A 6,000-nucleotide genomic window follows, 5' to 3' on the forward strand; every position below is an offset into this window, starting at 1 on the left:
AATGACAATTATAGTTCACTGCTGCTTTACATTTTAATCCCTAAACGTTTCTTGACCAATCTGTCTCTTTTCAGATTAATACATTATGCACAGTGTCAGTCACAATAAGGGGCTGTCTGAGTGAAAGCAAGTCATGCATCTGTTTCTTCTTTACACAGTTAAAATAACACAGTCCAAACTAGATTGATAAAGTACGAAATATACCATCAACATATTGCGAATAACGGAAGTATTTGATGAATGTGAAAGAGTTCGAAAGAGTGTATTTTTAAATGACAGAAAAAAAACAGCTTGTTCGCTGCTTGTATGAGGGTCATGAGGGAGCCTCTGCACATCTCTCTGCACAAACAGCCAGAAGAGCTGCTCCACTGCCATGATCTTAGTGGGTTCTTAGCGTGTGACCAATGTCACGGGCCTCACGGCCTGATGGACACAGCTGTCTTGCCGCAGGCTAAAAGGAGGAAGGAGGGATAGTGGGAAAAGATACAGACAGGAAAAAGGAGAAAAAGAGAGAGGGAGGGCGTGTGTGTGTGTGTGTGTGTGTGTGTGTGTGTGTGTGTGTGTGTGTGTGTGTGTGTGTGTGTGTGTGTGTGTGTGTGTGTGTGTGTGTGTGTGTGTGTGTGTGTTTGGCGGCAGTGTTGATTGTCCTCTGGCACTTTCTGGGGCATGTGCCCACTCAGCGTGGCATCCCGCTTATTCAGCACCCCACGCCGACCTCACCAAAAAGTCTACACAACGGACAGCAGAGCAACACACAAAGTAAAGTCACACAAACCCTTTTTAACACAGAAGGAAACAGCACCTCTCATGTTGCTAACCATTGCACCACATAGAGCACACACACACACACACACACACACACACACACTCGCATGAACACTTGGCGGGCAGCACCGAAGCACACAAACACTGGTACCGGGCCTGGACACTGTGCGGCAACATGATGAAACGTAGCTGGTGAAGTTGCTGGACGCCATAAAGGAAGGCGCGCAAACATCCCATGAGACCTCCTCGTGCTAAACAATGAAGTGAACACAAATGCCACAGGACTTGGCTGACGAGGTCTGGGAAACAATGCGGAGAGTGTTTCAACTGAGACCAGAAAAATGTTTTTACAGTGTAGGTGTCAGTATCTGCAAATGCTTTGGTAGAAGAGAGCTGGGAGGATGTTGTGGGACATTAACGAAACCAGTCTGGCTGTATTTATTATGCTTGTGTGCGTGCTGCATTCAGGGCTGAAGCATATGTCTGAAATCACTGCCAAGATATTCATTTGAATTTACTCTATGCGGCTACAGTACATGAAAAATCCTGCACAACATAATCAAATTAATGTTCAGTCAGAGAAAAAGAACTTTTTTTAGTTTTTAATTGCAATTAGCTTTAAATCCTTAACATAATTTTGCAAAACAGCTGCACAATATGATCATATCCTGATCACACGATGCTACTGAAAGTCAATAAATTGTGTTTTTCTCTTCGATTATTGCCCAGCTCTGGCTGTAGGAGCACAGAATCTCATCTACTCTCCTCAGCTCCAGTAAATGGCTGGCTCCTTGATGGGGGCCTGTCTGCCACAGACAGGGCCTAACAGAGCCAAGCAGGGATGGACAGGGATGGGGAGGCACAGAGCGCATGTTAGGAACAGAGGAAAGAGCCACTCACACCGGTGGAGAGCCACATGTGCTGGGCCGCGGAGAGAGCCTCCGACACTGCTCACGCTGTCAACATGCTGACATATACATACGCAAACATTTGTGTGGAGGTGCAGACACGCACGCAGACACACACCAGTGCACATACACACTGCAGGGCCAAGCCAATTAACACCCTGCCACAGCACAGATCATTTTCGGAGCAGTAGTGGAACAGGAGGGCATATGTGGATAATCATACATGCAAATTAGATGAACAAGAAAGGCATCTAGATTCTGGCAACAACTCGTGACAACACCTTAAAGTGGAGCCTTGAGTCACCTATCAAAAATGCATAACAACATTAGCATAATTTCATAACCCAATAATTAATATTATTTACTCACAATTCTCTGATATACAACACATTTAAGCGAAACTCAAATAAAAGTAAAGAGGGCTCTCGGAGTAAGTGAACCCTGCCTGAACCAAACAAGTGGTGGCCAGTTTGACAGTAAACTGTCGCATGAAATCAAGAAACACAGCTGATGTTTTAAAAGTGTCATTTGGCTGCTACAGTTGCTGCCAATAAACAGACAATTTTTACTTCCATTAAAGTCACAAATATGGAAAGATGAAGCGCTGAAGGTCTCTGGAAAAATTGCTCCTTTCCCTGAAGTTTGACTCCAAAACCAGAAGATGGCAACATACCTCTGGCTGAGACAGCGGCCTGCCTCCCTGCTCCTTTAGTTATTTATGCATTCACATGTGCACCTAGTGCTTCATTTATTTATCTATTTATCTATTTATTTATTTATTCATTTACTTGTACTGCAATACAAACATTATAAGTCTTGAAGAGAGGAGCAGGTAAATATAGTGAATTATTCACTAGGTTTCTGACTCGACTACTGGTGGTTAGGCAAGATAAAAGCCAGACACACAAATCCCAAAGGTTGGCTTTGAGTGTGCGGTGCACACGCATGTGTGTATGCACATGTGTAGGTCTTTGTGTATATTCATACCCGTGTGTAAAGAGAGATGCATTGCTGGATGGTAACTGCAGAATTTATCGCACACCTTGTAACATTCATTCCTCTGAAGAACAGTTTACTATACTTTGATTTTCCTCACTGATTTTATTTCGCTCCTCCTCTCTTCCTCCACCTCTTCCTCCTCCTCTTCACTGTATGACGTTTGTTACATAAGCAACCGGACAGAGACCACGACAGGGTTCCAACGTTAACACCCAAAAGCAAAGATATATCAGCGTCAGCCCTGAGTAATGCAGAGTGGGTGCCTTTCCAGCAAGAGTGTGTGAAGAAGTGACACAACTGAGTGAATGGGAAACGAGTCTCTTGGTTACAGTAGCAGGTCCCCACTATACGACAAGGCTGATCCACTTTACCCACCACTCGCAGCAATGACTGTCACTTCAAACAGACTGGGCTGAGATGAGTCTTTTTGCCATCGTAAACAATTTAATATTTGATGTACAGTACCGTGAGCAAACCTCTCCTCATCTCTGTTTGTGTGTGTGTGTGTGTGTGTGTGTGTGTGTGTGTGCTGGTGCAGTCAGCGAGGCTACATAAGGCAACGAGAGCATTTGAGTGCATGCATAAGAGAGATGACGATGAAGAAAACACGCTGGCTGCTATGTAAACACTTACATAGTGATGCAGATGCACATGATGCCTGCCACCTTTTTTTTTTTTTCCAAAAATATCTCTGCAATGATCGTGCAAAAAAATAAAAACATGTATTTTTGGTTTTATCTGTCCTTTTTAATGATTTGATTGGTAGTTTGAGAAGAAGCTTTGACTTTTCAACAATTTCTTATGTAAAAAAAAAAGGCATATTTTGGGAGGAGATTTTTTATTATTATTATTTTGAGCCCTATAAGGAAATTTCTGCTCACTTGCATTGTATTGGCGTGTCAGTGGAAGTGTTATTTTGCATGGCTAGATACCACTACCACAAGATGTAAGTGGGAAAAAATACTTCAATCTATTTACAGCATCAAATACATCAGCAAACCCAGATTTCTTACTGAATTCGATGTCTATACTCATACCAAAATGAGAGTCAGAGCTCCAATCATCGATGGGCATTTGTATAAAAGAAATTCCACATCAACATCAAACTGTACACTCATATTAAATCTCTGCGTTGGGGGGCTGTGGGTCCGTGCCAAGACGGCCCATGAGGGCAATGTGGCACGACCAGGAGGAAGGAGCCAGTTGGTTGGCTGGAGTGTACGAGCTGGGAGCAGAACAATTACAGCAGTCACTTACCATCACAGTGTCTGGTTGAGGCAATGGCACAGCGGGACGCCGCAGGGCAAGAATGAAGCTTTCATCCAGCTGGTATCACAAGATCAAGCTGGTCATGCCAGAAATGACAAAACAATATGCTGAACCCAGTAAAAGGTTTTAAACACGTTTCTTCTCTTCTCTTTTTTTTTTTGGCTAAATAATTGAAACCTACAAATAAGAGCTATAATGCACTCACCTGTTGTTAGCAGTTAGACTGTTTACCAGTTATACAAAAGGAGATAAAGGGACTAATATCAAAATCTGATAACTCACGTCTGAAACTGTTATTTCTTCCACTTCTGTTCATTAACTAATCTCTTTTCAACTCCATTTGATATGCTCAGCCTCAACATGTGTCATTTGGCATCTGTCACAGTTTTGGTCCCACAGCAGACATGACAAAACATTAAGAGTCAAACGCTGCTGATATTTTGTCAGCTTTCAAAATAAAATTTTACATCCTACAGCTAATGAAATACTTCAGGTCCAGATGGAGAATGTGACTGGAGTGAAAAACTAAAAAGAAAAAAAAAAAAATCAAACAAACGTGACTGCATGTGCCAAAACAACCACCCACAGACATGGGCATACAAATGCATGCATTTACCCAGGCGCTAACATATCTGCATGCAAACACCCACACGCAAATATGCGTGCACACACACACACACACACACACAGCCGAGGCACTTGACCGCATCTGCCCCTCGTCCTCAGGTTCAGTGGTGGCCACTCCTGCAGCCTCACCTCCCCCTGTCATGTCTGATTCTCCTGGTAGGATCCATCATCTGGTTGGCAGTCTGGGTGCCAGTCAGCTGCTTCCCAGGGGACTCACAGGCGATGGGAGCCGGGAGGCACTGGGCTGAAGCCTCCCCAGCCTCAGCAGCAGCTGTGTGGGAGACAGAGAGAGGTGCGGCACAGATGTGGGAGTCTGGAGCCAACAGAAGGTATGGCTGATTTCAACGTCGGCCATGTTTGTTATTCCACCTTTTCCTGGGAGGAAGAAGCCGGCCCTTGATCTGGCTCACAGCTAAACACTTAGCTTTTGTTCCCGAGATGAATAACTGCAAGGAGAACGAGGCGTGAGGGAAAAGGAGAGAGAAAAGGAAAAAAGACTTGGGGCCAGAGGAGAAATCCGTCGACCAAGTGCAGAGCGAGGCTGGTCATTCTATACCCCATTCAAGCGGATCCCCTGTACAGAAAAAGAGCCTCTGAGCTGTGACACACCTTTCCTTTTGCTACAGCACTCAAACGGCGGCTGCAAACCACGTGCAAACATAACAGAGCAATTATGCCTGTTTTGCCCCTAAGGTAAACTACACATCTTGATTTATGAACAGAAACCTATAAACAGAAGTCTACATTAAATTTAAGCTTTGATTTTTTTTTTTTTTTTTCATTATAATTCTCTTTAATGACAATTTTCCAACTCTCCTGTTCTAATGGTGGGAAGGGACTCAGCCCACCATAAACAAACATGCTCTGCTGACTCTCGGTGGACCCATGTGATGAATAGTACCAGTCAAAATCATAGTGAACGCTCATAACCAGATTTTCACAGGGAATTTTGCACAACTTCATTTTGTAGTAACACTATCCACCTTGTAAAAATGAACACCCTCTTCTAACAGCACAAGTGAGAAATGGGATAGTTTTCCCACTGAGTTCCCAGATGTAGGATTGCCATTGTATTCACACACCCGGTGTTAGCCCAAGACGGCACCCTCAAGTACCGCTCTGTCTTGGCTTTGCAGAAAAAACAAGACTGTGATATGGAAGAGGTGGCACTGTGAAGCTGTCAGTACAAAATGTTTGTTTATACTAGAATAACCCCGAAAGCAAAATTTGATTTGAAATCTGACAGTCTCTTCTCGTATTGCATCTAAAAACCATTGTCCTAATAAATATTTGAGTTCCCATGATGTGCCTAATGCTAGAAAATGCCGTGCGTGTGTGTGTGCGCGTATGTGTGTCTGTATGTGCAGTACAGCGGAGCAGAGTACATCTGCAGTGGTAAGGAAACAGGCTGTTAGCATACAGCTTTGACAAC

Source organism: Chaetodon trifascialis, chromosome 12 (genome assembly GCF_039877785.1).
Source record: "Chaetodon trifascialis isolate fChaTrf1 chromosome 12, fChaTrf1.hap1, whole genome shotgun sequence".
In the NCBI taxonomy this organism is placed as follows: Eukaryota; Metazoa; Chordata; class Actinopteri; order Chaetodontiformes; family Chaetodontidae; genus Chaetodon; species Chaetodon trifascialis.